The sequence below is a fragment of the Littorina saxatilis genome, linkage group LG6 (assembly GCF_037325665.1).
Source record: "Littorina saxatilis isolate snail1 linkage group LG6, US_GU_Lsax_2.0, whole genome shotgun sequence".
NCBI classification, from domain to species: domain Eukaryota; kingdom Metazoa; phylum Mollusca; class Gastropoda; order Littorinimorpha; family Littorinidae; genus Littorina; species Littorina saxatilis.
The window spans coordinates 34167120-34179433 of record NC_090250.1 but is presented as its reverse complement, the minus strand read 5'-3'; the positions used below and the strand labels follow the sequence as shown (position 1 = coordinate 34179433).

The 12314-nt window shown below is 41.3% G+C and overlaps 1 protein-coding gene across 2 annotated transcripts in view; it reads left to right on the top strand.

The window, feature by feature from the left end:
* The first annotated feature begins 316 nt into the window (after positions 1 to 316).
* The window catches only part of LOC138969073 (leucine-rich repeat-containing protein 45-like), a 35398-nt gene continuing 23400 nt past the window's right edge, over positions 317 to 12314 (top strand). Inside the window, exon 1 of one of the 2 annotated variants that reach the window (XM_070341776.1) lies at positions 317 to 954. The gene's annotated coding sequence lies outside the window, so the exon portion shown is untranslated. Of the gene's footprint in view, positions 955 to 7451; positions 7712 to 12314 lie in introns of those variants that run through there. The other variant, XM_070341777.1, reaches the window with a different exon arrangement.

Below are 12314 nucleotides of genomic sequence, written 5' to 3'. Positions count from 1 at the left end.
CGTCTCACCGATTCAACTAGCCGACTGATTCATTCATCCACTGATATAAAGTATATATCACAGACATACATGTGTTTTGTAAAAGCCCTACCTATACGTACTATACACTGCTTGTCTCATTACAAAATAGAATCTCCTCATGAATACGTTCTCAGTGGGTGATCGACATTGAAAAGTGAGCGAAATAAAGATAGCTTCCGATATCTTCCACTAACTCCTGTGCCTTACAAAGTGTCGCCGCGCCAAATCGTCCCCCATTCAGAAAGAAAAGGAGATCGAAATCTACTGATCCGCAGTGCAAGAGGTTCGTGTCAAAGATAAACACACACACAGACTGACTATTAGGGTTTAACGTCCTCTTAGACCAACTGGTCTATATTGGGACAGGTATTGGTAATACGCTGAAGATATGGTGTGATACTTTGATTCGAACAAGCCCGCTGTGGCTGTCTTCTTCGACACACCAGCATTGGGTTTGTCTCGTCAAAGTATCGAAATACGATCATGATAATCAGAGACGAGAGATGATGCATGCGTGTCTTCGTGTTTTCCAAGCCCTGAGACTTTCGCTGTGAACGTGGGATCTTTTTCGTGCGCATGTGTGCACACGGGGGTGTTCGGACACCAAAGAGAGTCTGCACAAAGTTGACTCCGAGAAATAAATCTCTCGCCGAACGTGGGGATCGAACCCACGCTGATAGCGACCAACTGGCTACAAAGCCAGCGCGCTACCAACTGAGCTACGTCCCCGCCCCACACACACAACCACTCGTCAGATTGAACAAGGCGTTTGCAGATCACGAAGACAGATAGACGCGAAGTTTGTTACTGGCGTGTTGAACATTGCAAGTGTGTGTGTTGAAACATGATAGTTCAGCTTCGGCTGTCGACAGTGTCGCCCTTCACTGCAAAGAGTGTGCGGTCATTTGTATTATGCCAGGACACTCGTACAAGGTAATTAATGAATTGTCTCTTACTGCCAAGCGTTATAAGCTTTGTTAATTGATTAACCGGTTTAGATTCCGTGTGTGGTCTAATGCGTATTTTGTGAAGTGAAAATAACAAATTATATTCTTCTTTTCTTGTCTTGCTTTCTTCCCTTTTTTTTGTTTTTTTTTGTTTGTACATCGTACTTGACATAATTAATGTTAAAATGTTATCATCGCGCGGTGAAAAGTGAAATTATGAACGACTAGCTGCATTGATAAAGATTGAGTCCATCAATAACATACATGCAGAAATGAATACAGAAATAAATTCATAAATACAAGCACAAACAAACCCAAGTTAGTCACTTCGCATAACTTAGGTGCTAAATCTCGTTGCAAAATTAACTAGTGAAAGTGCTTTTAGTTATGCGCTATAGAAATCTCCTTAATAAATAAATAAATAAAAGTTGGTTTGTAGTACTCCGGATACGTATGATCACAAAATACAGCGCACGTGCTGAAATATTTGCAAATGACGGATGCATTTTTGTCCATCTTCTTTTTGTACATCTGTACACCTATCTGTAGTTACAAAAACGCACACACACACATACACACACACGACACACACACACACACACACACACACACACACACACACACACACACACAGAACAAGTTAAACAAATAACTGGTACATTGCTAAACAGATGACTCAATCGTGACAGTGCAAAATATAACCAAACCTGCCACAGGAATGACAAGACGAGCAGTACATTTTCGGACACGTCGATCGTATAATTATCTTCTGGGTCGTTTTGTTAATTGTCTAGCCAGGTCCCCGTTCAACCTGATGACGTTATCTCGAACCTACAACTGTATTTTTTGTTCTCATATGTCAGCCTGTGTGATAAATCAGTAAGTCGTGAGCAACCGTGAGTGAGCGTGTCAACCCAAGAAACGCTTGAAGAACCAGTTTGCTGAAGCTATAAAATGTGTTTTTATTAATTTCACATTTAGCCCAAGCTTTTGCATGCAATGTAATTTTTTTCACTTAATCCCTACCACTGGAAGACTTCCAAGGGCGGATCAATTCACTTTGGAGGGGGGGGGTTACAAAATGACTGCGAAGATACAAGTTGACGGCGCCGAAGGCGCCTAAGCTTGTAGGGGGGTCCGGGGGCATGCCCCCCCGGAAATTTTTTTTATCCAAAGAAGCAAAATAGAGCTATCTGGTGCATCCTGAGCCAATAAATTACCTCTTTTTTGGGGGGGTGGGGGGGGGGTTACGTAACCCGTGTAACCCCCCCCCCCCCAGATCCGCCCTTGGGAAGAGGAGATAAAGAGTGTTTTAACTGCACTTATTAACATCTGTTATGTAACAGAAGAGAAATTAAATGTGACGACTTTTCTGTCTTCTTTGCTGTAAAGAGAGAAAAAAACACCTGAAGTCTTGTTTCGTAATTCTTGATTTTTAACGTTGGCGGTCTATCGTTACCTCTTTCGGAATTTTGTCCGGATTTATTCATTATCGTAATATTCTTTCTTGTCATTAAGACGAAAAGTAAGACTCAGTTTAAAGTGTGATTTGAAAAAAAAACCATCAAAGAAAGATTAATTAACACGTCTTTTTATTTCGCGATGTTTTTCTTTCTGTTTTGTGTGGGGAGTTGGGTGAGGAGTCACATTAGTTTTAAAAAATCGATAACTGCGTTATCATTTATTAATCACCAGAATATGTAATCACACGCTAGGAAAAAGAAGTGAGAAATTCGTACGGAACTTCCTGGAAATGTTCCCTTGATGCTGCTTCTGATAAATATATAATGTGTTAATGTCTCTTTTGCATAACATATTCGCGGTGCTGGGTATTTTGTTTTGTTTCTTTTGACTGTCCAACCGGCACTGTATATTTTTTGTAAGAGACATCATAAAGGGCTTGTCTTTGCTAAACTTATTTGTTAAGTTTGTTTGTTTGTTTGTTTGTTCGTTTGTGTGTTTGATTTTGTGTTTGTTTATTTATTTTTTTTAATTCGTGTTCTCTGTGTGTGTGTGTGTGTGTGTGTGTGTGTGTGTGTGTGTGTGTGTGTGTGTGTGTGTGTGTGTGTGTGTGTGTCGTGTGTGTGTGTGTCGTGTGTGTGTGTGTGTGTGTGTGTGTGTGTGTGTGTGTGTGTGTGTCGTGTGTGTGTGTGTGTGTGTGTGTGAGTGTGTGTGTGTGTGTGTGTGTGTGTGTGTGTTTATGCATCAACGTGAATCCTCTTAGTGGGAGGAAGCTTTTTTTTTCGTTATACCTGGCCCTAGAAAGGGACTGGGGAATATTAGGTGAGGGAGGGGGCAAGGGGTGGCACGGCAACATAATATTCTCACCGTCCCGTCATGTCAATCACACGGTTTTTAATACGGAATTACTGCTGCAATATTATGTTGACAATAGGCATTGTCCTAGCGCTTTCACACCTAGGAACGGCTAGCTTTCGGACGGTCAATCAGCCTTGCACAAATTGCCTGGTGCCTCTAGGATCAGTATAGTGTCGCACAAAGCGACAAGGACACAGAGCAAAGCGACTGAGGTTCCACTGATCCAGTTATCTGTACTTACTGGTGTGTGTGTGTGTGTGTGTGTGTGTGTGTGTGTGTGTGTGTGTGTGTGTATGTATGTGTGTGTATGTTAGTACGTGTGTGTGTGTGTGTGTGTGTGTGTGTGTGTGTGTGTGTGTGTGACCAACATGCGTGGTATGACTTGCATGGTTGATCTTTTGGGATTAGTCGGTCCCCTTTGGTGTAATTATTTTGGTGGGGTTTTTCCCCGTGTATAATTATTTATTTATTTCTATCTTTCTTTCTTTTTACATTTAGTCAAGTTTTGACTAAATGTTTTAACATAGAGGGTCGTGGTGTATGTGTGTGTGAGCATGTGTCTGTCTGTCTGTCTGTCTGTCTGTCTGTCTGTCTGTCTGTCTTTGCGTGTGTGTGTGTAGAGCGATTCAGACTAAACTACTGGACCGATCTTTATGAAATTTTACATGAGAGTTCCTGGGAATGATATCCCCGGATGTGTTTTTCTTTTTTTCGATAAATGTCTTTGATGACGTCATATCCGGCTTTTTGTAAAAGTTGAGGCGGCACGCGCTGTCACACCCTCATTTTTCAATCAAATTGATTGAAATTTTGGCCAAGAAATCTTCGACGAAGGCCGGACTTTGGTATTGCATTTCAGCTTGGTGGCTTAAAAATTAATTAATGATTTTGGTCATTAAAAATCTGAAAATTGTAAAAAAAAATTTAAAAACATTATAAAACGATCCAAATTTACCTTCATCTTATTTTTCATCATTTCCTGATTCCAAAAACATATAAATATGTTATATTGGAATTAAAAACAAGCTCTGAAAATTAAAAATATGAAAATTATGATTAAAAATAAATTTCTAAAATCGCTTTAAAACCAATTTCATCTTATTCCTTGTTGGTTCTTGATTCCAAAAACATATGTATATGTTATGCTTGGATTAACAAGAAATTCCTCTGATAGGAAAAACACCCCCGTCAAAGGGAAGGGAAATAACCTTCTCAGTTGGTGGCAGTGAGAATGGTTATTTCCCTTTGACCAACGGGGGTGTCCGTCTATACCAGGCCTTGTATAATTTTAATCCACCAATAACTCCCTAACCGTGTGTTTGACTGGTCCCAATTTTTGTAAGGACCGTCTCAGGAATGTATAGAACCTGTTCACCAAGTTTGGTGACGATCGGTCCGTTCATTCTTGAGATCTACTTGCGAACACAAACACATCGAGTGAAACCTATACACACCCCTATACCGGGGGTGTAAAAACACGCTCAGAAAGTTAAAACGAAGAGAGGTACAGTAAAGCGTGCTATGAAGCACAGCGCAACCGCTACCGCGCCAAACAGGCACGTCACTTTTACTGCCTTTTGCACTAGCGGCGGACTACGTTCAGTTTCATTCTGTGAGTTCCACAGCTTGACTAAATGTAGTAATTTCGCCTTACGCGACTTGTTTGGACTTAATTCCTAAATGATTTATACAAGCACTGAATCATGACTTGAATCTGCTAACTGCATTAACTATATTAAAAGCATTGTACTGAACCTATTCCTCCTTTCTTTGTGCTTACGACTATTATTCTCGTAATTTGCCAGCCAAGCAACAACAAATGGTTCACTACTGCTCCTCTGGCTTCAGCAAAACCTTCCTCTGTATGCTAGTAAGGTGGCTGTGGTGATTGTGACTGTAGTCTTTGTAGTTACAGAGATTGCAGTTAACTTCAGGACCCCGCAGCTCGTTTCCGGAGATTGTTCGACCCACTTTGCGTCAAAGGGGGGGCTATCGACCATAGTGAAGTTGTTTGTTGCCTTTGCTGTAACTCGTTGTGTATTGGCTTGAAGGGCGTCAGGCGGGCTGCACGTTTATGCTGGATGCCGTTCACGTACTGTGCTGTATGGTTTGATATGAAAGCGAAAGAAAAGAAGAGAGAGAGAGAGGGAGACACACTCACACACACACACACACACACACACACACACACACACACACACACACACACACACACACACACACACACACACACACGAACGCACGCACATACGCACATACGCACGCACACACACACACACACACACATATATATATACACACACACACACACACACACACACACACACACACACACACACACACAAACACAGGTGGACAGACAAAATGACAGAGAGTGAGAGAGGCAGGTCGAGGAAAGAGAAGGAGAGAAAGGGGTGGTCAGACACAGAAAAGAGTGAGCGAGAGACAGACACAAAACCAAAACGAGGGGGGTAGGAAAGAGAGAGAGAGAGAGAGAGAGAGAGAGAGAGAGAGAGAGAGAGAGAGAGAGAGAGAGAGAGAGAGAGAGAGAGAGAGAGAGAGAGAGAGAAGGAAAGAGACTGTGAGATAGAGAAAATATCAAAAAGAAAGAGAGAGAGAGTGCGGAAGACCTAGAGTGTGTCTATCAGTTTGATTGTCTGTGTGTGTCAGGTCTCTATGGTGGCAGCATCCTTTTTTGTTGTTGATATTTTTGTTCGAAGATGCAATTTATAGGAGAGTGAGTTCCTACTGAGTCATCAACAACAGCAACATTCACGGTTCGTATGTTTGTGGCAACTGTTGCGTTGTACTGAGTCGTGGTCAACATATATATGGATCACTGATTCAAACATGTCGGTATAGCCTTTGAAAAAGGATTCCCTGATCGGTTCAAATGCACACACAAAAGATCACATCAGTCTTAGTGGCAACATTTAAATTTCGTATTTAGCCGCAGTCAACATTCCACCAAATCGGTAGACTACAGAACGCTCGTTCAGTCCGATCCATCAAACAACAGAGAACTAACCTTGACATTAAGGTTGGTTGAATAGAATACATCTAACAACAACCGAGTGTTGGTTTTTCACAACAAAAACATGCCCACAAATCAATTGTGAAGAAAAGGGATCCCTCCGACCATAACTTCGCACAGGAGCTCGTCACTCTTTTCAGACAGATTTCTTTGACAAAAAATACCGGCTGGAAACGTGGGCACCTTAAACTGACACTGGGAGTCACCGGCGTGTGTGAATGCAATGCACAGGTCCATAGAAATGATCAATCTTTCCAAAGTTTGCCACTAACGCGACCTCTGTCGTCATATTTCTGGTACTCGGTACTCGAAGACGATATCAATGTGGCTTCCGAGTCACAAAATACAACTGTTGGGTTTTTTTTGGCAAAAAGCAAACGTCTGCCAATGTAGTGACCTCTCTCAGTATAATTCGCTTCACCCGCGGACAAGTCCGTGCGGTTATGGCTAAAACAAAATAATGCTGCTTTTTCGGTATACAACGTGACCAAAGTCTACCAATGAAGTACCTCTCTCGTCATGTATTCGCTACTTCCTTACATGATCAAACGGTGGCTTTCAAGTTCGTCCCGCTACGGTAGAGCTTAGGGGCAGATTATACCTGCGCAGAGTCAGCGGCACAGACGACGCTCAGCAGATTATCCCAGCCCGCTACACGTTGCGTGAAAAGAAAACAGGCCAAGTACTCGTCATAATCCCTATCGCAGCATCAATAATATGCAGTGCGTCGTCTGTGCCGCTGACTCTGCGCAGGTTTTATCTGCCCTTCAAGTTTCCACTCACAAAATAACACAAGAGCTGCTTCTCTTTGGCACACTGACGCTCGGCGAACGTCGGTCTTCTGACGGCAACGGAGTTGAGTTTTTCGTTTGCTACACTCCGACAGAAACTTGACTCACAGAGTGGGAGTCGATAGGTTTAGTTTGTGTTTCAAAGAATAACACGGAAAGGAGATCTATAAAAATTGGAACAGTGGGGTTCAAATGCTCTGAACCGATAATCATGTGTAATCAAGGGAGTGCAGTGTTTAAAGAAAAGCACAGGTTGAACATTTGTGACCCTCCACCACGGATTGAGTCGCATGTCACCTTTGCATGATTTTCATATTTTTACATGTTCCTGAATATTTTGTTATGCTCTATCCAGTGGTGAAAACCGTTTTAGAAAAGAGCGAAAACTGTTTGAGTTATAAGCCTGTGACTAAGGTGACCCTCACACTGTTACCAGACACTCCCCGGACTTATATTAAGCCTAGCGCAGAACCGCGCGAGGTGACATGCGACTCATTTCGTGGTGGAGGGTCACATTTGTGTTCAATCTGATATAGGTGAAATAGGCTGGAAGAGTGTCTTTCATGCTTGACGAGTCTTTGTGGGAACTGAACATACAGGTAAGGTGTCCGTATAGCTTATTTTCTCCACATGCTATTAGTATAACAGAGCGAACTGGTTCGTATTTTGTTTAATTAACTATTCTTCTAATTCTTTAGATTTTAACAATCAGGAAAATGTGTATTGTTGATAATTAAATACATAAATGAAATGACACATATGCAATTATCTTTCATAAATAACAAAACGAAATGTTTTCCTTACAAACCTAACAATCATGTTTATCATTTTAAGGTAAATTGGGGATCGAGCGACAACTATCTAAACTTATATGATCAAAAATTAGGTTCACTTTCTGTTTTAAGTCACACGGAAAATATTTCAAATTCAATATTATAAGGAATGTATTGGACAGTCCGGCCGTTTCGAACAGATAAACATGTAAAGTGAAAGCACAATCGATGCGTCTACTTCTCTCTCTCTCTCTCTCTCTCTCTCTCTCTCTCTCTCTCTCTCTCTCTCTCTCTCTCTCTCTCTCTCTCTCTCTCTCTCTCTCTCTCGCTCTCTCTCTCTCTCACGCACTCTCTCTCTGTCTCTCTCTCTCTCTCTCTCTCTCTCTCGGTGCACACTCTCTCTCTCTTTCTCTTTCTCTCTCTCTCTCTCTCTTTCTCTCTCTCTTTCTGTCAAAAAAAACCCACTTCTGCTTTAATTCAGAAGCAGGGAATTTATGGTCATTTGGTATTGTGGAGAATATAAGCTACATATGTCGTTAATTAATTCTGAGAATGAGAGCACAGTCTCGCTTGGGCAAAGGGCGGAAGAATACGCTCTGTGGAAAAGTTAGCGCACTCCAAGAGTGCGCTAACAGTTTTAGCGCATCGCCATTAGCCAATCAACTGGTTCACATCAGTCATGTGACACCAGTACTTACTGACAATTATTATTATTATTATTATTATTATTATTATTATTATTATTATTATTATTATTATTATTATTATTATTATTATTATTATTATTATTATTATTATTTAAGTTATTGAGACATCCCAGTGCACTAAGGGATTTATAGAGCAAATCGAGAAAATTCATTATTGAACGAAGCGCATAGCGCTGAGTTCAATAATTATTTTTCGAGATTTGCTCTATAAATCCCTTAGTGCACTGGGATTGTTTCAATAACGATATTGTCAGTACCGCCAGAGAAAAAAGAAGATTCAAAACGCACATTTTGCAACGCGCATTTGGATAGGCATAACTGTGTGGTCAGGTTTGTGTCAGATCTACTTTTGTGTGGGCTGTCTCAAGTGTGTCGTGCTTTCGTCACACGCAAACTCTTGTTTTAATTTCTGTTGGTAAATTCCAGTGTAGCGTTAAGCTAAAAAGTGATGATCTTTCATAGAGACCTCATTTAAACTCGGAGAAAGGACTGTGCTCTTAGTTATTTGCGATTCGAAACCTTCATCGAGCTTCGACAGATTGACTGTGCAGAGTGTTGCCCCTTGCCAAGGTCGACGGTAAGCACATTTTCAAAATAAATGTGGCATGTTTCTCGTGTGGTATCTTCACTCATCGGGGAGTCTGGTACTAAATATGAACGGTAAGAATGCTCTGAACCCTACACGTATTATATCCCCATCGTTTTATCGTTCACATTTGCCCAACATGTTAATTTGCTGAGCGGGATTTATGTCGTCTGCTAAGCTATGGCAATCGAACCACTGCACTGAGTCTCATTTCAAAAACAAAAATTGCTCGTCACGTTGCACTGAGTCTGCACGCATGAGGCAGGCTGGTAATAAGTCTTATATATGGTAAGAACGTTCTAAACCCTACACGTTTTCGATTCCGATTGTTCTTGCCTTGAAATAATAATTCGGAAAACATTCATTTACTGAACAGATGCAGTCGTATTTCAGTGTAGTCTGCTACGTGCTGATCTAGCTTGCTACCGTCTCTGCTGCTACACTTGTGTTTTCTGTTAGCTGCTGGGAATTGTATACTAACTCATCATTTGGTAATGTGGACAATAAACTACATGCCACTAACATGGCATAATTATGAGAGGAATCTTCGCAAGTCGAAACTGAAAAATTAGACACAGCGGGTTCTATTTTTAGATCAGTGGCAACTGTGGCACAGGCACATGCAATCTGTCAGAAAAAAACCAACATCTTCTGCTTTAATTGAGAAGCAGGAAATTTATGGTCTTAATCATTGGTATTGTGGAGAATATAAGCTACATGTCATTAATTAATTCTGAGGATGAGAGTAGGCTACACTCTCGCTTTTAGAAGCAAAGGGCGGAAGAATACGCTCTGTGGAAAAGTTAGCGCACTCCAAGAGTGCGCTAACAGTTTTAGCGCATCGCCATTAGCCAATCAACTGGTTCACATCAGTCATGTGACACCAGTACTTACTGACAATTATTATTATTATTATTATTATTATTATTATTATTATTATTATTATTATTGTTATTATTTAAGTTATTGAGACATCCCAGTGCACTAAGGGATTTATAGAGCAAATCGAGAAAATTCATTATTGAACGAAGCGCATAGCGCTGAGTTCAATAATTATTTTCGAGATTTGCTCTATAAATCCCTTAGTGCACTGGGATTGTTTCAATAACGATATTGTCAGTACCGCCATAGAAAAAAGAAGATTCCAAGCGCACATTTTGCAACGCGCATTTGAATAGGCATAACTGTGTGGTCAGGTCGTGTACAGTAAAGATCTACTTTTGTGTGGGGTGTCTCAAGTGTGTCGTGCTTTCGTCACACGCATTTTAATTTCTGTTGGTAAATTCCAGAGTAGCGTTAATCTGAACAGTGATGATCTTTCAGAGAGACCTCATTTGAACTCGGAGAAAGGGCTGTGCTCTTCATTATTTGCGATTCGAAACCTCCAGTCGAGCTTCGACGGATTGACTGTGCGGAGTGACTCCCCTTGAATTGACTCGAAGCCGCGGGACTCGACGGTTCGCACATTTTCAAAACAAATGTGGCATATTTCTCGTGTTGTATCTTCACTCATCGGGGAGTCTGATACTAAATATGAACGGTAAGAATGCTCTGAACCCTACACGTATTATATCCCCATCGTTTTTTCGTTCACATTTGCCCAACATGTTAATTTGCTGAGCGGGGTTTATGTCGTCTGCTAGGGCAATCAAACCACTGCATGCAGTCTGCACTGACTGAGTCTGCACGCACGAGGCACGCTGGTAATAAGTCTTATAATGGTAAGAACGTTCTGAACCCTACACGTTTTCGATTACGATTGTTCTTGCCTTGAAATAATAATTCGGAAACCATTCATTTACTGAACTGATGCAGTCGTATTTCACTGTAGTCAGTGCGGCTACGTATGACAGAGTCGATCGAGTCAGTCTTCCAAACTGGTCTAGCTGGTAGTGGTACGATATCGGAATAACACTTGTGTTTTCTGCTAGCGGGTGGGAATTTTATATTAACTCATCATTTGGTAATGTGGATGATAAGCTACATGCCACTAACACGATGAGAAGAATCTATGCAAGTCGGCGAGAATTAGATGAAACACAGCGGCTTGTATTTTTAGATCAGTGGCAGCCGCACTGTGGCACAGGCACATGCAATCTGTCAGAAAAAAACCCACTTCTGCTTTAATTGAGAAGCAGGGAATTTATGGTCATTTGGTATTGTGGAAAATATAAGCTACATGTCAGTAATTAATTCTGAGGATGAGAGCACAGTCTTGCTTAGGTAAAGGGCGTAAGAATACGCTCTGTGGAAAAGTTAGCGCACTCCAAGAGTGCGCTAACAGTTTTAGCGCATCGCCATTAGCCAATCAACTGGTTCACATCAGTCATGTGACACCAGTACTTACTGACAATTATTATTATTATTATTATTATTATTATTATTATTATTATTATTATTATTATTTTTATTATTATTATGTACAGCAAGCAAAGTCATGTACAAAAAGACTCGAAACTTTGTATATCCACATTAAAATCTGATATTTCACCGTACCGGCATAGACATTGTAAATTTCGTGACGTGACTCTCACGCGTCCGATGTCATTTTAAACTACCACACGGGAAAATCAGTACCCTTGAAAATCACTTCGATGGTTTGTACTGTCTGCGTTTACCTTGTGTTCGGAAAACCAGTATGTATGTTTTCTCAAGCGGAAAGCCATTTGACACCAACTTCACAGTACCCATGTTAAGCTAAGTTTGAAAGGCATTGATTTACTCAACATATTTCCTGTGTGGTATAAAGGATCGGGGTCAAAACAATCGAACTATTATGCATCGCCGCGATACGTTACTCCGGTCGTTTGTTAGGAACGTGGGGGGGGGGGGGGGATGGGGATTGGTGGTAGGTGGGGGGGGGTTGTTGGGTGGGTGAGTGTGTGTGTGTGTGTGTGTTTGTGTGGTGTGTGTGTGTGTGTGTGTGTGTGTGTCTGTGTGTGTGTGTGTGTGTGTCTGTGTGTCTGTGTGTCTGTGTGTCTGTCTGTCGGTCTGTCTGTCTGTCTGTCTGTCTGTGGAGGGGTGGTGGGTGGTGGAGGGCATTTATTTTTCAACTAAGTAGTATTAGTACTAAATGCTTGCGCAATGGCGTTGCTAAGATATTCAGCGTCGAGAAGCCCAGTTGTTTTGTTTTCTA